Consider the following 26480-nt stretch of genomic DNA (forward strand, 5'->3'; position numbering starts at 1 on the left):
AATACATATATTTTGATAGAGTAGGTTCCCACTGGAGGAATCAAAATACAATATTCTATGTAAGGGAAATACACACATACACACACAAATCATACACAAACACACTTACATACACAACAAACACATACATACAAAGTTTCCCAGCCATTTTTCACGTATCTAGTACCAACAAGAGAACGAGGCCACTTTGAGCAAACGTGTTATGGCTACAGAAAGACTCAACAGTGTTGATGTATTCTGATTCCTCCAAAGTTACTAGTTCATCTTAGCCCATTCCACGTCTCAGAATTGTCTCCTGTTACAATTTATTGTTTTTTTAATGACCCTTTTTACTTGTCATGGAAATTGCTTTTGATTGACCTTAGTACACTGCTAAAACATGTAATTCTGCAAATTCATCTTTGGGTGGCAGACACTTCTTACTCTCCATTACCCACACTACTCCACCTCAACTGCTCTATTGATTCTTCTGGATAAATCTTACTGGTGAGTTATGATATGTCATATAGTTTCTGAGTCCCTTCACTAAACTTCTTGTTTAATATCATTTGATCCATTTCAAATATATATCTTGTAGAGGGTAATGCCTAGTACTAAATATAAAAAAAGAGAACTAATCTGAATGATGTAAAGTATATTGAGAAATCATCTCCTTCATTCTTTCCAGCATATAGGTTTATGTCTAACCAGACTTTCAAGTGTTAGTGCCTTTCCTTTCATATCGCCTTCTCACCTCTTGGTATCAAGTACTTCACATTCTGTTAAATTAAAACTGAAAAAAAATAATTAAATAGAGCAAAGCAGATTTTTAGAACAAAGGCTTTACTTTTGCTACTGAGCAAAGTTGAAATAAAAAATTATCACCAGAGAGCAATGTGAAAAGTAGCCAAGCATCTCAACATTGGTAACGCATGGCATCCACGATATTATGGTCATTGGTTTTCATAGCTCACTGTAACTGGCAATAGACTTTTTAATTTAATCTTAGATTTTTGACTGTTAATTTTTGGTCATCTTATCCTCCTAGGAATTTTGCCCACAGGTACATTTCCTCAATCTTAGTCCTCAGCTACTTCCTCCAAGGTCTCTCACCCTCTTTCCAATCCTTTTTCATTGAAAAAATTAATAAAATTGATAAAAATCTAGCCAAATGGATAAGGGGAAAAAAGAGAAGACATGATTTATCAATACTAGGAATGAAGAGGCAGCATCACTACAAATTCTCTAGCTAATAAAAGGGTGGTGAGGAATATTCTTGTGCCATGATCATAATTTTTTTGTTATTATACCAAATTTTTATTCATGGAATAAAAATAAACCACACATAATCATAATATATTAACCTTTTTACATATTACTTACTTTAATTTCCAACATTATGTTATGGATTTTTACATCCAGGTCAATGAAGGATATTATTATGTAGTAATATGTTGTTTTATATCTTTTTCTGCTTCTGGAGTTGGGATAATGCTTGTCTCATAAATCTATTGAGAGTGTTTCCTTCTCCTCTGTTTTCTAGGGGAGTTTATGGAAAATTCACCAGTGAAGGCATCTATGCCTAAAATTTTCTTAGTGGAAAGGTTTCTGATTATAAATTCGATTTCTATAATAGATATAAGGCTTAATCTTATTTACTGTTTTCCTGAGTGAGTTTTGATAGGTTATATTTTTAAGGAATTTGTCCATTTAAAATTATTAAAAGTAATAATAAATATTTAATATTAGTTAATATGTGCAATACATTTTTTAATCTTAGTTGTTGAGTTTATTGGCACAAGATGGCTGACCTATTGACTAGGATCTTCTGAGAGACTATGAAGCAGAGGGCTAAGCTGAACTGCTGCCAAATTTCTGATTCACAGAACATGTAAGATAATAAATGTATGTTGTTTTAAGAGAAATTCTAAGGTGATTTATTGTATAATAATAGATAACTAAATAAGTTCTTTCAACCCTTACTCTTTTGATAATACCCACATTGAACATGTATATTTATTTTATCTACTTTACGAATTTGTGAACTACTAAAGTACATAATCTACCTAGGATTCATTTTTGTCTAGCTCATTATTTTTTGTTCTATTATTTGTTTGATGGATATTTTAATGAATGGGTGAATTGTTATTGTAACATTGACTTATTCTACCTTCACTTGAAAAACCTAAGGTACTCCTAGATATATCATATAGTTCAATTTCCAGAGCATTTTCCATTAGCATGATGCTTCACAACGCATCTGTTTTGGTGTCATGCAATGAAAAATGTTTTCTATTTACATTGGTCGAATGCACAGTGAATAACACTGTGATCCAGATGGCATGCGACTTAATCTTGAATCAATATACAACTTCTTTCTTTAGTGTGTCTTAAATATTTTTGTTCAATAGTAATTAAGTCCTGCTACTATTGCACAAAATCTCCCATACAAATAGGTTTTCAATACAGTAAATCTCAATTGTTATATTACTTAAAATCACAAGCTCATCTCTTCAACATTTGTTTGATAACACAAGAAATAATTTAGAAATATTCAATAAATAAATAACAATAAAATATAAACAAAAAACAATACAGTATAATAACTATTTATATAGTATTTACATTGCATCAGGTATTATAAATAATCTAGAGATGATTTAAAATACATAGAATGATGTTCATAGGTTATATGCAAATACTATGCCATTTTGTATATGGTACTTGAACATTCACAAATTTTTATATTGGCAGGGGGTTCTATTGAATTCAACAAAATTTATTTGTCTTCTTTCATATATTCCTTTTTCAATAATATTTCCTCATGACAGAATAAGCCACTTCATTGAGGTATTAGCAGATTATCTTAAAAGGATATAAGAAACATTTCTATTTCAAAAATAATATATATATACTAGTGCAGATGTTGAGAAAACATTTTATCAGTTAACTAAAATATTAAAATAGTATTTTAGCAAAATAGTAATGTTCTACTGAAAAAAATAGAATCAATTACAAATACAAGATTTATGTCCTTATACATGATTGAAAATTTTATTTTCCTATTATTAATTATTATAAATTTAAATATATTTGTTATTTATATTTCATTACATTGACAGACAACTTTGGCCAAGAGCCCCAATGTTTTCAATAACACCATGCATCCCTTCCTTGCTTCCATAAGTTTGGGATCAAGATTTTCCACAAGTTCTTCATACTCCTTTGCACACTAAATTAGAATCCACCTTTAAACTACCTTCTCAGGAAACAAATAATGATATCAGGATTTAAACCCATGAAAATGTTGTGCCCCACTTGAACAAATTTAGTTATTGAGTAATAGGTAACTAGCCCTATGCCCTAAACTCTAGCCTTATCCAACATATTTTTGTGTGTGTCACTTTTCCAATTTGTGTTTCTCATGAATTCCTAATACTGAAGTAATGGATTATATTTTCCAAGTGTTATAGATTTAGCCTTTCCAATTTCTTCCCATATATTATCTGCCAATGCTATGTAGAAACATACTTTTTTGCAGACATGACCACTTGGGCTCCTTATGGTAAAATGATCTTTCTGGCTAAAGTCTTTTCTTTTTCATTTGAACTTTGTGTAATGTTGGCTATAGCTATGAAGGACTTGGAAATGCTCACAGAGAACAATTAGCAAATCAATGTGATGTGTCAGGATATAGAACATTGGTTCCGGGTAATGTAAGTGAATAAAATTTACTAATATATAAATATTTTACTGAACAAAATGAAACTTCATAATTTAAAACCTAATAAATTTGCATTTTATTTTATCCAGTATAATAAGCAAATTATGTCACTGTAATTTTTACCTATAAAACAGCCAGAGTGAACTTGTGAAAAGTAGCAGCAAAAAGTATGTGTGAATACTACCTGATCCGATTTCCTAGAAACCATAGTAAATATTCTATTTAAGACTGGATATGACTAAACTTTATTAGACTTGAACTGTATTCTGGGTAATTGTCCAGTAATAGCTTTTGCTAAATTATACAAAGCCTTTACTTAACAGGGAACACCGACTCCCCAACCTCTAATATTATCATCATTCAAGATAATGAGCAACACAAACCATTCTATTACCAATCTAAAAGCAATAAATGTCAAAGTAAAGAAGTATGCAATATTCTAGCCTGAAAGAACAAAGGACAAAAGTAATGATAATACCTCTTTATATTTGCAGTCTGTTATATCATGCATAACAAATGATGCCATAATTGTAGACAGTGTTTTTTAACAGGTTATAAGGAGAAGATAGTGGAGGAGGTGAGGGTGTTTTGATGACTGCTGTCAAAAGTGCTTCAAGCATCTTAATTTAAAATAGCCAGCAAAAAGAGAATATCATTTTTAGGGTGTATTTGATTTCAGTTCTTTGATTCATATAAGCTGAAGATTTCAGTGTTTGATTAACCATCTACTTCCTTGTATTAGTGACTTCTAGGCAGTTGGAGCACAGGATCTAATACAATATATTTTTTTCTGACTAAGTAGTCATCAGAAGGACCAGGGAGTGGATAAACAGTTTCTTAACTGTTCATTTCAAACAGTCTACTGGAAATCAGTGTTGGAAAGACAAAGTGTGCTAAGCAAACAAAACCATCTCTCTAGTGAATACTGAATAATAAAATAAAATTGATGTCTTATCCTACAGTGTTATAGCTCAAATGTGTCCATGTCTTTGTGAGCTACATAGGTTTCAAGATTGCAGAGAATTGCCACTCACACTACAAATGAGGAGATCTGGCTCAACCACTCACTTCTCTCTTGACTAATATATAAAATTATTTTTAAAATATATTTTTGAGTAAAAATAAATATGAAGATCCAGCAGTCTGTATAAATTACATAAAATGCATGGATAGCTAACAAGTTCTCACTTATCTGAAGTTTTTTCACAAAATTTTTAAACTTATCCTCTCAAATTTATCCAGATACACATATTCTATTACATAGGGGTGATGTATAAATCTTTTGTACACAAAGGATGTTGATATTTGATGGAGACTTCCCCCTTTTATTAAGGGTTCAATGCCTTTTTTTCTTTAGGTTCCTGCCCTATCTCTCCATACCCATTGCAAATTAGGACAATACAAACCTTTAAATTCAGGACCATCTAGATTAGTTGAGATTCTTTCTTAAGTTTTTTTTCTTTTTGGTTCACAAACAAAATTACCTTTGTAATTTTGCACTAGTAACATACAGCATCCACAAACTTGTTTTGAGAGCAATAAAAAAGAAAAAATTTTTTCTTCAAAATATTTACAAGTGTTTATAATTTACCCAAAAGTAATTAAATTCAGTCTGGAAATCACTGATCATACTGGAAATATTACTTAAGAGAATTACTAATGAAACATTTTGCTTATAATTGCATAGGTGAGAGTAATATCAGATTGTGAAGAAGCAGTGCTATCTTTAGAAAATCATGACAGAGTAATGGGTTTTTATAGAGTTAGTGTAAAAACGACCATTATTCTGAGGAATATAATCATTTTAGTCTTAATATAGGTGATATAAAGGCATGTCTCAGAGATACTGTGGGTAGGTTCCGACCACCACAATAAAGCACACGTTGTAATAAAGTAAGTCACATGATTTTTTTGGTTTCCAAGTGCATATAAAAGTATGCATATAATATATTATAGTCTCTTAAATGTGCAATCACATTATGTCTAAAAAATTAAATACACCTTCATTAAAAATACTTTAATGCTAAAAAATGCTAACCATCATCTGAGCCCCCAGCAAGTAAAAATCTCTTTGCTAGTTGTGGGTGTTGCCTCAGTGCTGATGGCTGCTGACTACTCAGCATGGTGGTTGCTGAATTTTAGGGTGTCTGTGGCAATTTCTTAAGATAGGAACGAAGTTTGCTGTATTTATTAACACTTCCTTTCACAAAAGATGTTTCTGTGGAGTGTAATGTTTGATAGCATTTTACTCACAGTAGAACTTTCGAAATTGAAGTCAATCTTCTCAAACCCTACCACTGCTTTATCAACTAAGTTGATGTAATATTCTAAAGCCTTTGTTGTCATTTCAACAATGTTGCCAGCATCTTCACAAGGATTAGATGCCATCTCAACTAACAAATATTTTTGCTCATCCCTAAGAAGCAATTCCTTATCCATTTAAATTATATGATGAGATTGCAACCATTCAGTCACATCTTCAAGTTCCATTTCTAATTATAGTTCTCTTATTATTTCCACCACTTCTACACTTATCTCCTCTACTGAAGTTTTGAACCCCTTGCAGTTGGAATCAGCTTCTTCAAAACTCCTGTTAATGTGGATATTTTGACCTTCTCCCATGAATCATGAATGTTCTTCATGGCATATAGAGAGATGAATCTTTTCCAGAAGGTTTTCAATTTACTTTGCCCTGATCCATAACAGGAATCACTATCTATGGAAACTATAGCCTTACAAAATGTATTTCTTAAATAACAAGACTTAGAAGTCAAAATTACTCCTTGATCTAGGGGATATAGAATGAATGTTTTGTTAGTAGGCATGAAAACAACATTAATCTCCATATACATCTTCATCAGCATTCTTGAGTCACTAGATACATTCTCAATAAGCATAATATTTTAAAAAAACCTTTTTTTCTGAGCAGTATGTCTCAACAGTTGTCTTAAAATATTCAGCAAACTATGCTATAAACAGATATTTAGGTTAATTCTCAAGGTCCTAGGATTTTCAGAGTGTTAAATGAGCATTGACTTTTAACTTAAAGTCAAAGCTTCATTAGCCTCTAACAAGAGAGTTAGCATGTCTTGTGAAGTTTTGAAGGAAGGCAGTGACTTCTCTCTAGCTCCAAAAGTCCTATATGTCTGTTTTATCTACATTGGAGATATAAGGCTGTTTCATTGACAAAGAAAATCAGTTATTTAGTGTAGCCACCTTCATCAATTATTTTAGCTAGATCTGGATAATTTGCTATAGAATCTATTTCAGCACTTTTGCTTTATCTTGCACTTTTATGTTATAGAGACAACTTCTTTCCTTAAACCTCATGAACCTACCTCAGCTAGCTTTCAACATTTCTTCTGCAGATTTGTCACCTCTCTTAGCCTTCATGAAATTAAAGAGAGTTAGGAGCTTGCACTGGATTAGGCATAAGATTAAGGGAATGTTATGGCTGGTTTGAGCTTCAGTCCAGACTACTAAAACTTTCTCTATATCAGCATAAGTCTGTTTTTCTTTCTTATGCGTCATATGTTCACTGAAGTAGCACTTTTAATTTCCTTCAAAAATTTTTCCTTTGCATTCACAACTAGGCTAATTGTATAATGCAAGAGACATAGCTTTTGGTCTATCTCAGCTTTTAAAATGCCTTCCTTGCTAAGCTTACTTATTTCTAGCTTTTGATTTCAAGTGAGAGATGTACAACTATTCCTTTCACTTGAACACTTACTGGCCTAATTTGAATACTGTTGTATCTCAAGGAATAGGTGGGCCTGAAGAGAGAGAAAGAAATAGGGGAACGGTTGGTCAGTGGAGCAATCATAATATGTACAAGAGAGGAGGATCCAAGATGATGGACAAGAAGCAGCTTGTACAACACCACATTCATGGAGAGGATTGAAAGTGACCAATAGCACCTTTGGATAAATCATCTAAGAGAGAGTACTGGGAATCAACAGACAGGAAGCAGGATTGATGTGAATAAGAAAGAAATGGGACAACCTAATCAGCAGGACTGGAAGTACTTGGGGAAGGCACCCACATGTGGGGAAGGGACAGATGAGAGAATTCCAGGCTCCACTTTTCCCCTGAGGATATTGCAGCCAGAGTGGCGGCCAGGTAACAACAGTAGCAGGGCCCCTACACTGTAGCAGCCTCTGGACTGATACAGAGACCAGACAGGAGGCTGTACTGCTGCATTACTCCAGAAAGAAGAAAGCTATCTTATGAGTCCTGGGTACTATGCCGGTGCTATTGTGACATCCCAAGCCCAGAGCACTATTCCTACCCCACAGGTGAGATTTGTAACTGCGATCTTCCCCTCACCCCTGCTGGGCAGGGAGAGAGTAGGGGTGGGGGGCATCCTGACCCACCCTGTGGATGGATGACACGCACCCACACTACCACTGTGGGAGAACCTTGGCAGAGCACGAGACCATAGATCTGGCATCTGCTGATGTGGCTTGACAGATCCCACTCAACTTCACCTCCCATAGCCCATTGTTGGGGTGGATGATCCACTGCTACCACTGCTTGAGAGGTCCTAAGTGTGACAAAAGCCAGTACAACTGCTACATTTGAACCTAAGAGGATGAGCCACCATGGACCCATGCTGTCCCACACAGGCACCCCTTGTGCAGCTCCCCAGGCATGCCCTCCTCCATCTGTGCACCCAGCATCATGATTGCCCTGGGCCATACATAGATACAGCATGCCCTGCAGTTCTGCTGCATCCTGGGGGCCTGTGCACAATACACCCACTCCATCCCCAGCATGGGCCCTGCCTCTCCTAGGCCTGTGTGTGTGCACAGTGAGCTCAGTGGGCCTCCTCCATCCTGTACACTCACCCAGTCCCATGGGCCAGCCCTGCCTCACCCATGTGCCCTTGACCATACCTACCCACCCCCTGTCACAGGGGCTTTGTGATAACCATAGAGGAATAGGGAAATGCAGTAGAGAAGCAGTATTAAAAGCTCACAGTGCATCTGCTTCCCCCTGCCTGGTAAAGGTTCTGGAGTAGGATTAAGGCACACCATTCAAGGACCCATCACTATCCTCAAAAAGCAACAGAAGTCCCAGCAGAAGAGAACAGGTATACTGTCACTGCTATCTGTTTTGAGCTGCATAGGAGGTCCCAAATGAGAAGGAGGCAGCATAAAATCTCTGGCAACATGAAAAAGTAGGCTGTCACAACATCCCCAGAAAATCACAATAAATTTCCAGTAATGACTCCAACCAAGAGGAAATTATTGAAATGACAGATATAGAATTATGATTATGAATGACAAGTAACATGAATGGGATTGAGGAGATGGTAGAAAACCATCACAAAGAAACAAAAATATCATTAAAAACATGAATGAAAAATTCACAAAAGAGATATATGACATAAAAAAGAGATAACCAAATATAAAAAAATGATATAGTCATTTAGGGAATATCAAAATACAGCAGAAAGCTTTTGCAAACAGATTAGACCAGGGAGAAGAAAGAATTTCAGAGCTTGAAGACACAGCATTCAAATTAAGCCAGTAAGTCCAAAATGTAGAAAAAGAATAAAGAAAAATAAATAATCACTGTAAGAAATAAGAGATTAGGGCAGGCGCGGTGGCTCACGCCTGTAATCCTAGCACTCTGAGAGGCCGAGGCAGGCGGATCACTCAAGGTCAGGAGTTCGAAACCACCCTGAGCAAGAGTGAGACTCCCGTCTCTACTATAAATAGAAAGAAATTAACTGGCCATCTGATATATATAGAAAAAAAATTAGCCGGGCATGGTGGTGCATGCTGTAGTCCCAGCTACTGGGGAGGCCAAGGCAGGAGGATTGCTTGAGCCCAGGAGTTTGAGGTTGTTGTGAGTGAGGCTGACGCCAGGGCACTCACTCTAGCCTGGGCAATTAAGCCAGACTCTGTCTCAAAAAACAAAACAAAAACAAAAACAAAAAAAGAAATAAGAGATTATGTAAAGCAAGCTAATATGAAAATTATAGGTATTCCTGAGGAAGAAAAAGAAAAAGCAAAAAACATAGAAAACATATGTGAATAATTAAGGAAAACTTTCCTGGTATTGGTGATTTAGATATCCAGACACAAGATGTTCATTGAACACAAAATTCACTGCAAATAGCCTGGCCAAAGTTAAAGTGAAGAATTCTACAAGCTGTGAGACAAAACAATAGGCTATTTACAAAGGAAAATCTATCAGACTAACAGAAGACCTCTCAGTAGAGACCTTAACCACTTCTGGACCAGTGTCCACTATAGTCGATAGCCACAGATGAATGCGCACAGCGACTTTAGCTGACAGCCATGATATGAAGGCGCACAGCCGAGCATCAACTTTAGTCAACAGCCGTGATATGACTTTTCTAATTTTTCATTTATCAAAATAAAATTGTGAACATTTAAAAATAACGTAATGAAATATGCATATGTTACCTATTCTGATTTACATTACAAATAAAGCAACCTGTAAAGTAAAACAAGCTTTCAGTGCTTTAAAGCTTTCCTCATCACACAAGAGCAAAACGGATTCATCGTCAATGCACAGCACAAACTATTGTGTGGACTATGAGTGCCAGCTGTGGGCAAGGTTTCATGGCCAGTCAGTGTGGTACTGAAGTGGTTAAAAGGCAGAAGAGATTGGAGTTCTATTTTTAGTACTCATAAACAGAATAACTGTTAAGCAAAAAATTTGTATCTGGCAAAATTAACTTTCATAAATGAGGGAGAAAGTATTTCCAAGACAAACAAACACTAAGAGAATTTGTTCCCACTACAGCTGCCCTACAGGAAGTGCTTAAAAGTTCTCTGCCATGAAACAGAACAATTGATACCCACCGGTGTAACAACATGTGAAAGCTAAGGCTCACAACTCTTATAAATCAGTAACACAAGGGAGAAAACAAAGCAAATAGGTACCATTCAATATGATGATCAGAACAATATTTTACATATCAATAATAAAATTGGATGTAAATGGTCTTAATGCATCACTTAAAAGATACATATTGACTGAATGGATGAAAAAAACACAACGCAAATATATGATGTCTCCAAGGAGCCCATCTAACTTGCAAGGATGCTCCTAGACTCAAAGTAAAGGGTTGGAACAAAATATTCAACACAAATGGAAACCAAAAGTGAGCAGGAGTAGCTATTCTCTTATCAGATAAAATAGACCTTAAATCAACAATGGAAAAAAAAAAGACAGTCATTATAAAATATTAAAGGGAGCAATTCAGCAAGAATATATAACAATCCTAAATATATATGTACCTAATATAGGAGCTCCCACATTCATAAAACAAATTCTGTTAGATCTAAGCAAGGAAATATATGACAGAATTATAATTGCCAGGGACTTTGACACTTTACTGACAGAGCTGGAAAGGTAATTGAGGCAGAAGATCAACCAGGAAACACTGAACTTAAACGAGACTCTAGAACAAATGGACCTTACAAACATCTATGAAATGCTGTAACTAAAAACTGTAGAATATACATTTTTCTCACCAGCACATGGGACATTTTCCAAGATAGATCATATGTTAGCTCAGAAAACAAGTCTCAGAAAATACAGAAAAATCACAATTATTCCATGAATTTTATCAGACCACAGTGGAAAAAAACTAGAAATAAATTCCAAGAGAAACTCTTGAATCTATATAAAGTCATTGAAATTAAACAGCATTATGTAGAATGATCCTTGGGTCAAAGATGAAATTAAGATAGATATCAAAGGATTTTCTAACAGAATGAAAAACATGACACAAGCATCCAAAAATCTGCAAGATATAATAAAAGCAATGTTAATGGAGAAGTTCATAGCCTTAAATGCTTACATCAAAAAGACAGGAAGACCACAAATGAATAACCTAATGTCATGCCTAAAAGACATAGAGAATGAAGAACAAGCCAAACTCAAAGATATCAGAGTAATAGAAACAACAAAGCTCAGAGAAGATCTAAACAAAATGAAAACAAACAAAAAATACAAAAGATGGATGAAATAAAAATTTGGTGCTTTGAAAAGATAAACAAAATTGATAGAACACTAGCTAGATTAACCAGAAATAGAACAGAAAAGACGTAAATTAGCTCAATCAGAAGTGACAAGGGAGACATTACAATTGAGACCACAGAAATACAAAATACCATCTGTGACTACTATGAAAACCTCTATGCATACAAACTAGAAAATCAAGAGGAAATGGATAAATTTTTTGAAACACGTGGCCTAGTCAGCTTGAACCAGAAAGAAATCAAAATTCCAAACATACCTATTATGAATAGTGAGAATAAAATAATAAATTCTCCCAAGAACAAAAAAGCTGTGCAGAGCGCAGCTTGGATTCACAGCCAAATTCTACTAGACTTACAAAGAATTAGCACCTATTCTTCTGAAACTGTTCCGTAACATCAAATAAGAGAGCATCCTCCCTCACTCATTCTGTAAAGCCAGAATCACCCTGATAGCAAAGCCAGGAAAGGATGCAACAACAACAACAAAATTATAGACCAGCATCTCTTATGAAAATAGATGCAAAAATCCTCAACAAAATATTAGCAAACCAAATTCAACCACACACCAAAAAGAATTCACCATAAACATGTCAGTTTCTTGTTTTTTTAAATGAAAGTGAGATTTATTCAGAAATTATAGAAAGTCTACTCCACAGACAGAGCAGAGGCAAATTTTCCCCGCAGAAGAGAACTAGCCCCTATTTCCGTTTGTCTTTCTATTAAAGCTCCAGCTTAATTAACAAGGGGAGGAATATTCATGGCAGAGGAAGTGTTTTACTGGAATCAGGGTAACACCCTGTATTCCTCCACCATCTTGATTCTAACTCACAAGTTGGTTTCATCCTAGCTATGGAAAGATGGCTCAATATATGAAAATCAATAAATGTGATTCATCAAATAAACAGAATTAAAAACAAAGATCTTATGATCATCTCAGTAGATGCAAAATAATCAATAAAATCAAGCAAACCTTCATAATAAAAACCCTCAACACACTAGGCATAGAAAGAACATATCTCAAAATTATAAAAGCCATATATGACAAACACACAGCCAACATCATACTGAATAGGGAGAAGTTGAAAAGCATTCACCCTAAGAACTAGAAAGACACAAGGATGCCCACTGTCACCACTTCTATGCAATATACTACTGGAAGTCCTAGCCAGAACAATCAAGTAAAAGAAAGAAATAAAAGGCATCCACACTGGGAAAGAGGAGGTAAAATTATCCCTGTTTGCCAATAATATGGTCTGATAATCTAGAAAACCTTAAAAATTCCACCAAAAAATTTCTAGAATTGAATGTCTCCATTTATAAAATTAATGTATAAAATCAATAGCATTTCTTTATACTAATATCAGTGACACTGAAAATCAAATCAAGAACTCAGTAATGTTTATAAATAGCTACAAAGGAAATAAAATAACTAGAAATAAATTAACCAAGGAGATGTTGCAGCTACTTTTTCACTCCTGAGTGCGGTAGTGAAGGAATGAATGGTTATTCAAAACACAGTGTTCTGAGACAAGGGGAAAGACCAAAATCTAAAGGAGAAAATGGCCTCCTTAGCTAAGTTTCCCCCCATATTTATTTCCAAGGACATGTGCAAATGGTCAAGGCTGTTCGTTAATTTTTTTAACAACTTCCATACAGATTAGTTGTTTTCAGCTGACCTTTGCACTCAGCTAACAAGCAACTTTGAACAGGTGTTTTCACCTGATTCTTCATTTACCTTGCTCACCTTCTTTCCATCCATCCATCCATCCATCCATCCATCCATCCATCCATCCTTCTAGACCCATCCCCTACAGGAGGTGAAAGACCTCTACAAGGAGAAGTATAAAACACTATGAAATAAATCATAGATGACACAAAAAATGGAAAAAAACATCTCATGCTCATGGATTGGAAAAATCAACATTGTTATAATGTCCATGCTGCCCAAAGTAATTTACAGATACAAAGCAATTCCTCCCAAAATTCCAATGTCATTTTTCACAGATCTAGAAAAAATAATCCTAAACTTCATGTGTAACCAAAAAAGAGCCTGAATAGCCAAAGAAATAATCCTATACAAAAAGAACAAATCTTGAGGCATCATATTAGCTGGCTTCAAGTGATATTACAAGACTATAGTAACCAAAACAGCATAGCACTGGTATAAAGGTAGACACATAGATCAATGGAACAGAATAGAGAACCCAGAAATAAAATCACAGAGCTCTGACCAACTGATTTTTGACAAAGTAGACAACAACATACACTGGAGAAAGGACACCCTATTTAATTAATAGTGTGGGAAAACTGGATATCCACATACAGAAAAATGAAACAGGATTCCTGTCTCTCACCATTTAGCAATAATTCAAAATGTAGTAAAGACTTAAATGTAAGGCGTGAAACCATAAAATGTCTAATAGAACACGTAGGAAAATATTTTAGAACTAGATCTAAGCAAAGAATTTATGACTAAGACCCTAAAGGCAAATATAGGAACATCAAAAATTAATAAATGGGATGTAATTAAATTAAAAAGCTTCTGCACATCAAAGGAAAAAATCAACAGAGTAAATAGGCAACGTATAGAATGGGAGAAAATATTTACAACCTGTAAATCTTATAAAGGACTAATATGCAAAATTCACAACAAACCAAACAAATCAGCAAAAAAAAACCAGACAGCTCCATCACAAAGTGGCAAAAAACATGAAGAGAATTTTGTCAAAAGAAGATAGACAAATTACTAACAAACATATGAAAAAAATGCTCAACATCACTAATCATCATGGAAATTCACATTAAAACCACAATGAGATACCACCTTATCCCTGTCAGAATGGCCATTAATAAAAAAATAAAAATAAAAAAAACAACATATACTGGCATGAGTATAGAGAAAAAGGAATACCTATATCTTGGTGATACTGCAAACTGGTACAACTCCTATGGAAAACAGTATGGTGGTTCCTCAAAAACCTAATAGTAGACTTACCATTCTATACAGCAGTCCCATTATTGGATGCCTACTCCAAGCAAAAATCATCATTTTATTTAAAAGATACCTGCACTAAAATATTTATGGCATCACTATTCACAATTGCAAAAACATGAAATCAACATAAGTTCCCATAAATTCATTAGTGAATAAAGAAAATATGGTATATATACACATGGAGTACTACTCAGCCATAAAAAGGAATTAAATAATCTCTTTTGCAGCAACTTGTACATAACTGGAGACTATTACCCTACATGAAGTATCTCAGGAATGGAAAAATAAACACCATATGTTCTCGCTAATAAGTGAGAGCTAAATGATGGGCACACATGGATAGAAAGAGATGTAAAGAACATTGGAAACTATGAAGGTTCAGATGGGAGGAGGGTGAGGGATAAAAATCTACCTATCTGGTACAATGTACACTATTCTAGTGATGTATACACTGAAAGCCCTGATTTCAGCATGATCCTATTCAACCATGTAACAAAAATCACCTATACTATCTAAATTTTTTGAAATAAAAAATTGTGCACAATATTTCTCAATTAAGTTTGTCATCCTATACATGCGTGGTTTGTAGTACATCAAAACAATTACACTAGTAACCATAAGGAGGACTGATCACAAATCACAACAGATGTAATAATAATGAAAAAATTTGAAATACTGTAAGAATTACCAAAATGTGACACAGAGACATGGAAACAGCATATGCTGCTACAAAACTGGCCATGATAGACTTGATTGACCCAAGGTTGTCACAAACCTTCAATCTGTAAAAACACAATATCTGCAAAGTGCAATAAAGTGAAGTGCAACAGAGCTAGGTATACTTGTAATTCAACTCCTAATATATAGTGCAATCTCTTTTGACTAGAATATTTTAAGGGTGTCTTTAGGATAATTATTTTCTGATTAAATTTTCTGCAAAATTAAATGTCCTTGCCTTTTTCCCCTCCTTAACTTCTTTTAAAAGAGATGTTTCTTTTTAGTAAGCTGAAAGAAGTTTATTAGGAATATTCCTCTCTGGGAAAATACAGTCTAAATTTTAGCTGATGGTGTTTCTCTTTGATGTTATAGACTCTTATTTATTCATCTATGGAATCTTTCTCAGTAGATATCCTTTAAACTACATGTCATTTGAGAAATAATGTGATAAACTGGCTTTTCCATAAATATTGATGACTAAAATTTGGTTAATGTTTTTAAAATTAAATTTGCTTGTTAACATTTTAGCAAATAATTTCTGAAGTTTAAAACTTTTATAACTCCATCTTTCTAGAAAACCATCTTTGTGGTAGAATTTTGGGGCACTAATTCAAAATCTATGAGGTATTGTAGTTTGTACATAAAAATATTCCTTTTTTAGAACTCTAAAATTATGCCACACAAATGGGCTACTTACAGTATAACTTTTCTTTCACTGGATATTTTTCATTTGGTTCTGATTTCCTTATTGCATTAAATTGTGTATTTTACATACTTATATCTAGTACTTGCATCTTAGCAAATATTCTGTATATATTTCTCTATATTTAAAAAATGAAAGAAAGTCTTAGTCATTCTTTATTAATGTAGCCTTTATAACCAGGCAAAATGGCAAATTCAGGACCAAAGAAAATAGTTTTTTAGGAATTTTATGGTATTTAATTCAATTTTCAGGTATGAAACTTGGATCAGAAATAATTAAGAAAACTAAATATTACAGACACACCTGGGGTAATACTAAAATATTTGATCCAGTACTTCTTTGTAATAAAACCATTAACATAATTTCTTCAATAGCAAAGAGTAAAATTCTTTCCTTATATATTCATGTAAAATTATCTGTGATCCCTTCAGGATTTCAGAAAAAGTTTCTGATAGCAAAATTTAGCCCACTTTGTTTAATTAAAATTAACCTTCCCATGGTGCAGTCATTATTTATAAGGAGGAAGATAAGATTACTAAATAAGACTTTAGGAAGATAGTCAAATGAGAGAAGAATATGTTTGGGAATAAAACCATTCACTGATGATGGTACTTTAAGCAATTTTTAAATTCACTTTTAATGTATATAAAGAAAATAGAATAAGTTAAATAAGTTATTGGATTCTTTTCTACCTGAAGCTACCAATTAATATGGTTATTGCATTTTGGATTAGCATGAAACTTATTCTTTTCAACATCAAAAATACATTAATGTTCAAGGCAATTTAAAACATAGTTTTAACATTATCTTAAAAATTGTGTTTCTGGCACTTATTACTGTCCTTTCCATTTGGCTCTAGATTTTGTTACAAAAGTAGAAAATTGATTGCATGTGAATAGTGAGATTCATTCTAAAATATTCATGGCATATTCAAAAGTGCATTTGCTTTAGGCCATTTTAAAAAGATATCTTTAAAATAAACATCTCCCATGCATTGCCTCAAAAACTATAATGCATACTTTGAAAAAAACTGCAAATTTGTCATAAAAAATAACATACTCGTTATTTCTAAACCAGAAATAAACAAAATAACTGAATATTTATTTGCTGTTATGTAGCTGAGTAATAAAAGCTGTAATTTATGCAACACTTACTTGGAACTAGACAATTACTCTACTTACAACTTGGAAAAATGGGAACTATTTTCCTTGTTTCACAGATGAGGAAATTGAGACTTCAAGGTGTTGAAAAAAATTGCTCAAAGTTGAACACTGGAAATAAAACCCAGTTTTGTCAAAAGTAAACTTCTTTTTCTAAGCATGCTTCCCATACTACTTCAAACTTCAAAATGATATGTGCATTTTGTTTGCATTCCTGAAATATGAGTCAGCAAACATGGGAAGAACATAGTAGTTCAAGGAGCCCCAAAACTCTAAGATATTCCTAACAAATTTTCTTAAATGGATATAAATTGGCTTTAGAATAGAATGTGAAAATATTTTCAGAGGAAGAAGAAATTTGCTTTTTGTTCCTCTGTCTGTGATTTTTATAACCCAGGATGGTTTTTCTTGCACCTAAATGCCATTGAGCACATTTCGTGAAGTAAACATGTCACAACAGTAAGTTTTTCATAAGTTAAAAATCCATGTCTGCATAATAAAAAAACAAATAATTCATGTCTCTTCTGGATATTAAGCTGGAGAGTATTGGCATCAACTTAACATACATTATTCTTAAACTTTGTGATATGAGGAACTCTTTGCAAAAATTAAATTGCATGTATCAAAACTGATATAACAAATTAAAGTGGACTTTTGTTTAAATGGTGGTGGCTATAGAAAAATGTTTCTACAGAATTGCTTGGTGCTTGATATGCAGAATTAAGAATCCGTGGGCCATATTTTTAAAATGTAAATTTGCAATATTCTAAAAATGTTCCAGTTACATTCTAATTTTCTCTATATTGCCAAAAATAAAAATGACTAAGACAGCCAAGCAAAACTTCTACATTCCATTAAAATCAATGAAGATCAAGCCTTTAGCAGACAGATTATGTTCAATAATTAGCAGGTGGTCATGGGCAATAGTTTCAATAATGTGAAACCCGGATATATTCTCAAAACTTAGAGAAGAGGCTATGAGAGAAAGGCTTAGAGAGACAGGAACACATCTCTGGGATTAGGATGCAGGATCCTGCAAAAAGATAAGAATAAAACAACATAGTAGACCACTTGGTAATCTTTCTCTAATGCCTAACTTTTGTTTTCCTTGCTGTATGCTTTGGTAGGTTTACTTGGCAGTCACCATATAATTTTTTCTTTCCTCTTTGAAGAAATTAGCTAAATTTATTTATTTGTTATCATAAGAAGAGACACTTAGATGATATTAGATACCTACAGCTGCTGTAACAAATGACCACAAATTCACTTTAAGAAAACATAAATTATTTATCATATGATTCTTGAGGCCAGAAGTCCACAATTAGTTTCCTTGTGCCAAAGTCAGTGTTGACAGGGCTGGTTCGTTTGGAGACTCTAGGAGAGATACTGTGTCTGGCAGCCACCTGAATTCCTTTGGCTTATGACCTCTTCCTCACAGAACTCTAAACCCTTGCTTTCATCATCACATCTCTTACTTCTGGTTTTGTAGTCAAATTTTCTCTGCCTCCCTTTTTTATGGACAATTATTACATTTATGGCCACCCAGATAATCTAAGATAATATCTCCATCTTAAGATTCTTTATCTCAGGATCCCTAACTAAGCCACATCTGCAAAGTTCCTTTTGCCATTTAAGGTAATATTTGCATGTCCTGAGGATTAAACCGTGGACATAGGGGCCATTATTCAACCTACCATGAGTATTTTATCATAGATTATTATGTGTTTGTGGGGATATCTTAATTTTCACGTGACAATAGTAAGAGAAGTTTATGGTTATTTAGATAATTAGAATAAAATAATACCAACAGCCTACACTTTTGTTTAGTCAGATATTTTAAGTAACATTTTTTAAAGTAAATTATCCAGAATGTTTTAGTTCCAGATTTTACCATCTTTCTGAGAGAAAGGTAATTAGTTATGTGATGTATGGAACAGAATTGTAAATTATATGTAGATTGTGCTCCATTTCTTCTATTATTCACATTCCTTTTTAGTGTCCTATTTATTGAATTGGTACCATTTCTGGGAGCAATACTTTTCTTTCCTTTCTCTCTTAACCATAAGTTCTATCTGAAAAGGTTGCCTTTCATACTGACAACAATAATTCAATATAAAATAAAAGCTACGAAAAAATGTGTGTGTGTATGTGTGCGTGTTATATGCATCACCAAATACAAGTATTTGGTTTTATTTTTGCTGAGCATGTGATTAATTCAAATTATAATAGGCTTTCTCATGTCAAAATGTTAACATTAACTTATTACCAAGAGCAGGCAGACAATTAGCAGGAAAAATACACATAAAAGATGCTTGCAGCTATAAATAATTAAAAACAAAAACCAAAAAAGCCCCCAAACACTGATTAGGCTTGAATGATATTTCAATTTTGCTTGCTCCAGTGAGTAGATGCCTAAAGGTAAGGACCAGTATAGAACTCTCTGCTTTTTCTCAAAGCTCTCTTTTGCTATAGCTCTCTTTAGGGCCAGACTAGAACAAAGACTCTTGCAGGATCTCTAAGCCTCACACATTGCACAGCAGTTCTAGAGGTAGAAAAAGTGGGTAGAAATTTCCCAGCGACAACTAACCAACTGTCTTTCTCATCACTGAATTGTATTACATGCCCAATCTTGAACCATCATCAACAAGAGTATTGGCATGATCCTGAGACCCAGGCTGACTGCTGGAGCAGAAAGCTAAATCAGCCTCATTTGCTGCATGGGCTGTGTTGGGCTGTGGTACTCATCTGAGGAAAACTGGGCATCTATTATTATTGAGAAGAAAGGAGGGGGGAAATAAATGCTATATGTTAACCAAAAACATCCACTATGGTACCCCCACAAATTGGGGTATTCCAATGAAGGCACTTGTTAGAAAGCTTAGTTAAAAAGGAAAAAGAAAGAAAATAAAAAAGGAAGCTAAAACTCTGATTTAATATTCCAGTAGAATCTAATTAATACTGCATTATATAAGGTGTTTAATATATATTAATAACCACAGAGAATACCTCCATAACCACGTCTTAAGTGAATTTTTCAAATCGATTAATAGTGACATAAACAAAAAAGAGAGACAGAGATGGAGATGACAGATAGAGAGAGAATCTGTGGTAATTAGATAATTAATAAAAAATTATTTATAATAAATAGCAGTAGAATGTACCACAATATTTTAAAAACTTCAGAATTCAAGATGAACCTATATTGCCTAAATAGCATATATTAAAGTTAACCAAAGTTTAAGGTAGTTTGAATAGCAGCACTAAATAGTTCAAAATAATAATGTATGATTTCAAATTTTTGAATTTTTCTGGTGATAATAAGTATTCTCCAAACTAATGTAATCAAAGCAAGAATTACAATTAAGCCCACCATTCAGGTTGTGTCCATAACTGCACAGGTTTTTTAAAAAGTCTAATCTGTTTTTTGATGAGATGCCTACAAAACGAGCAGTTTTCTGGTATAACTTTTCATTTTCGAAGTGGTTATTTTGGCTTTGTATATATGCAGCTCAATTTTGATTTTTAATATTTGGATGTTTATAAATATCACTGATTTGACATCATCAAATATTATGATGTGATAAAAAAGATTTAAATGACTATGTTGATTTATTTTCATAAAAAATTAAGCCTACCATCTCATAAGTCACTTTACTTTAATTAGATTAAAATAGCATTCACTATTTTTATATTAATATGTAGAGTTAACATTTATTTGGGGAAAATGAAAAAAGGAAAATAATTTTTGTCATATAAGTTTCTCAAATGTCATTTTTCTTATAACTCTGCACTGCCAGACCTAAATTAATGAACCTCTGCCTTAAGCAGAAAAACTTCCTTAACGACCTAGTAGAAAAATCAGAGAATGATAAACCATAAAGCATCCAGACTCATCAAAAACCTCAGATCAGCAAGAATTTTCCTGCTGACTTGAAAACTTCCAGAAACATGACAGCTCCCAAATTTTGTTGCCTATGGCACAGATGTGGTAAAATGACCATTTTAATATTAAAACTAATATGATTTATGCCTTGAAATTTAATAAAATTTAATTTAAGTGTAGTGTAGTCACTTCTACTGCTGATTTCAAATAGTTTTTTACAGCCTATAGTAAAATATGCACTCATGTACTTCAAGGTGTACCAATAATTTGTTTGTTTGTTTATCTTCCAAGTACTCAGCCTAGACAGAAGAGAAGTATACCTTTGAAATTAAGAAAAAAATTTATAAGGACAATGAAAATCATATCTCAAAATATTTCTGGCCATGGATAAAAATTATTAATATATTTGAAAATTAAGCTATAGATCTTGTGGTGGACATATCCCAAGGTTGCCCACAACGATTCATGTATTTTTATGATCACCCTCCTATGAGCATAGGCAGAACCTGTGACTTGTTTCTAACCCATACAATATGGCAAAGATGATGAGACGTCCTCTTTTAATTACTCTATATTATATATCTAAGTGGATAGTCTATGACTTCCATTATTACATTTTGTTTTATGGAACTTCCTGTTAGCAAACTGGGGAAAAAGATTCTCTTATTGGACTTGAAGGAACAAGCAGCCATGTTTTAAGGTGCCTATGGAGAGGACCATATGGCAAGAAACTGTGGCAGCCTCTAAGAGCTCCAGCTAACTGCCAGGAAGAAAATATGGACCTGAGTTCTGCAACCACAAAGAAATAAATTTTGCCGGCATCCTGAGGAAACTTGGAAGCAGATCATTTCTCAGTTAAGTCTCTTATGAGATGATGACACAGTTAGATACCTGAATTATGGCTTGGTGAAACTGTGAGCAGAGGACACAGCTAGTCTCATGCCTATATTTCTGGCCCACAGAAATTAAGATTTACAAAATGGTCATATTTCAAGCCATTAAGATTATGGAAATTTGTTACATAGTAATAGAAAACTAACACATCTCTAATTTTTCTCCTTCCCCTTTCATTCCTCTGAATTTTAAACATAGCAAGAATTATCTTAAGCAAATTTCATGAAGTCTGGAAATAATATTTTATTCATTGGTTTTCCATTCTCCTTCAGTTCATTTAGTCAAAGCTTATTCGATATGAAATTCTTGATATATACACCAATGTAAATTTAGGGGGGGAAAGTGTATTTTTTCAAAAATTTTGTTTCAGAGTTTTTAAGCTGTAAAAAGTTGTAGACAATTTTTTGTACTTAAAATCTTAGGTGAGGAGTGGAGTCAGCAAGATGATAAAATAGGAAGTCCCAACCTTCACTTCCCCACAAAGACACTTTTCTGTACCTATAATCTTAGGTGAGGAGTGGAGTCAGCAAGACGGTAAAATAGAAAGTCCCAACCTTCACTTCACCACAGAGATATCAATATAACAACAGTACATGGGCCAAAATACTTTTATGAAAACTTGAGAAACCAATTAAAAATTGCAGAGCACAAAGTTGAAAACAGCCACACTGAATTGTGTAAGAAAAGCTGTTTCATTTTATCTGTGATTATCCCTCCTGCAAGCCAGCATAGCTCAGTTTAGCTCCTAGCTTTTCCCTTGGGGGAAAAGAAAAGAGTGGAACATTCATCCAACATTCCAGCATTTTGGAAGGATGCCCAAGGAACTCGTTTATATCTTGTCTGACTCAGAGTTTTAATAAATCAGCATAGTTTGGATAGTTGGGGGACCTCTAAAAGCAAGAGAATGAGGTGGCCTTGCTGCAGCCTGCAAGGCTGAAAACAGAATCTGGTAGGGATTGGCAGAATGAGAAGGAGAAAACATCAGTTTTCTCCCTCAGGGGAATCAAATTGTCAAGTGTCAAAGACAAAGAGAATTTTAAAAGCAGCAAGAAAAAAGTGATCTGTCACATACAAGGAAAATTATTTGAGACTAAGGAAAATTATTTGAGGTTTAGCAGAAACCTTAAGCCAGAGGAATGGGATAATTTATTTAATGTGCCGAAAGAAAAATACCCTGGCCACCAAGAATACTATATTTAGCAAAACAATCTTTGAAAGGTAACAAAAGGATTCTACCTGGATGGCAGAGTAAGAAGCACCAGAAATATGTCTCCTCACCTAGGCAATAATTTTTCTGGCATAATCTATGTGACATAACTATTTTGAAATTCTGAAGTCTATTGAAGGCTTGCAACATCCAGGGGAAGTGTTGAATAATACATTATGGTTAATTATGGTCAATTTCAGCTCTTAACACAGTAGCAGCTATGCACCTCTCCACTTCATCCGGATGGCAGGCAGCTGCCTGTGTTTTCTTGGAGTAGCTCGCACATAGCTTGAGGGAGCCAAAGTGAGGTAAGAGTATCTTTGCCTCTAAATAGCAGGGATCTGTGCTCGGATCACTGACTGCAGCTTCTAGTTACACAAGTGTAGACAAAATTTTTACCTCCCTGAAATGTTCCAAATCCCTCTTATTCTAAATGAAGTAACATACAGAGCATTTAAAAATTCAGCATGTTTTTCTCTTCCTCAATTTTTCTCTTTTTTCCCCCCAATTTGGTAAGTAATCATTGAGGACTGAGGCATTCAAAAGCAACTGAATATATGTAGAAAATTAAAAAGTAACTGCACTCATGATTAAATTTTATGAAATACATAACTATTAACATCCAAAAAGCTCAAAAATTTCCAAGTATGATGAACTAGAAAAGACAAACATCAAGAAATATTACAATCAAACTGTAGAATACCAAAGACACAGAAAAATTTGAAAGCAGCAAAAGAAAAGCGATTTGTTAAACGCAAGGGATCCTCAATAAGAATATAAACAGATTTTTTTTATCAGAAACTTTGGAGGCTGTAAGGTAGTAACCTGATGTATTCAAAGTGCTAAAAGGAAAATAAACCGTCAACCAAGAATCTTATATTTGTCAAAACTGTTCTTCAGAAGTGAAATCATGACAAATAATGAAATTCTCATATAAACTCAGGCTGAGGGTGTTTATTACCATTAGAATTGTCTTTCAAGAAATGGTCCAAGTGCCTCTTGCAGGGTGAAATGAAAGAATGTTAGACAGTAACTTGAAAACATATTAAAAAGACAAATATATCAGTAAAGGCAAATACTCTAGGAATTATAAAATCTAGAATTATTATAACTTAGATATATGGCTCCACATTTTGTTTTCTACATCATTTAGGAGAACAATGCATTTAAAATTATGAGTTTATGTTTTTAAATATACAATGTATACATATGTAATTTTGTGATATCAAGAACTGAAAAGGTATATAAAAGAGGAATTGAAAAATGAATTTAACATTTCACTATCAAAAATATAAGATATTAATATAGGAAATTAGAAACAAAATAGCCATAAAGCACATTGAAAATAAATAACAAAATTATAGAAGTAACTTGCTCCTTGTCAGTAACTACTTTAAATGTGTGATGAATTGGATGTGTCCCCACAAAATTCATATGTTGAAGCTCTAATTCCTAGTGTGATGATATTTAGAGGTGGGGCCTTTGGGAGGTAAATGAGATGATGAATGTGGAGTTGTCATTATGGAATATGTGCCCTTATAGAAGGGACCAGAGGTTGCATTCTCTCTCTCTCTCTCTCTCTCTCTTTCTCCTACACACACGCGCGCGCGCACACACACACACACACACACACACACACAGTTTTTTCTGAAGGGAAAAATAAACTTTTGAGTATTCATAAACCTTTCACTAGATTTTTACCCTCCTCACAGAAAATCTGATGGAGTATTTGGGCTCAAAGTTGTTGAGTATTTTGTCAAAAACATGCAATGAATAATTGAAATAGCTAACACACTCTGTAAACTGTATGCCACGAGTAGAAAGAGGATAATAACATGATTCTAAATAATTAGATGTTGTGCATAGTTAAACTACTTTCTCCTTAACCCTAATGTTATGGAGTATTAATCGTACAGCAAATCTTTTCTTACATATTGGTTTTCTTTGATGAGACATTTCTCTGCAATACTTTTCAACATATATGGAAATTTGATATTTTTAATTAGAAGGCTTTTGTTTGTTAAAATTTCTATTGAGTTAAACAACTCTTGAATAAATTTTTTATATGCTAATAAAATTCCTCTTATGTGACTTTTAAATATAAAAATGTAAAAGCTGTATGGGGCTACAAGCTTTGAAATAAGATTGGGGGTGGGGAGCTAAAGTATTGTCCAAAATATTTCCCTTCTTTCAAGGAAATTTGGTAAAGAAAAGAAGTCCTTCATGTACAGTTTGAACACATCACACTTTGTTATTGTCTAATGTGACTGTTAATTTTTGTTTGAATCATTATTTTATTTCTCTAACTTCCCTCTGCAACTCTTACCTATAACCCATTGTTGCTGTTGTATTTCCTAGTTCCACATTTCCTTTGGAAAACACTCTTGTTTTTAAATTCAAAGGACACTGTTTAGCCTTTAATTTAGTTGAACACTTATGTATTTCTCATGTTGACAATTCTCTCTTACTGTGACCATTTTTTAAAAAATGGGCTGTCACTATGTTGCCCAGGCTAATCTCGAATTCCTGTCCTCAGATGATCCTTCTACCTCAGCCTTCCAAGTAGCTGGGAGTATAGGCATGAACCACTGTGCTTGGATTAAACATTTTTTTAAATCCTTGTTTTCTATAATGTGACACTCAATTTTCCACACCATCTTAGACTGGCTCTAGTTGGTGATCTTTGAAAACTTTATTTGATATAGCATTAAATTTTTATCTTTCTAAAAATTCAATCCTCACTTCCATTATTTTCCACATACTTTGCCTGATAATTCATTTATGTATTTTTTTAGTAGTCATATGATGAGTCTTTCAAAAGCTTTATTTCCATTCCAGATTTCCTGTTCTTTTAATCCATATTTAATTGCTTATTTTAAGGGGTCCATTGGATTAAGGTAGTTCCCTTTCTGATGTTTTCTTTTCCTTCAAATCTACACCAATTTCTGTATTCTCAAAGCTCAGTGAATGGTAAAATGTTAATAAAATTGTTTCTTTCTCAACTAATACATATAATTTCCTACAAGATACTGTTTATCCTACTTTCTAAATCTCTCTCTTATATGTCTACTTTCAGTCCACTCATTAGCTCACTATCATATTGCTACCGAATTAAAAAGCCTCCATGTTTTTCTTATTGCTTACATAACTCCATCCACTATACTTCTGCCAGGATGATTATTCTCAAAATAAAA

The sequence above is a fragment of the Microcebus murinus genome, chromosome 1 (genome assembly GCF_040939455.1).
Source record: "Microcebus murinus isolate Inina chromosome 1, M.murinus_Inina_mat1.0, whole genome shotgun sequence".
NCBI classification, from domain to species: domain Eukaryota; kingdom Metazoa; phylum Chordata; class Mammalia; order Primates; family Cheirogaleidae; genus Microcebus; species Microcebus murinus.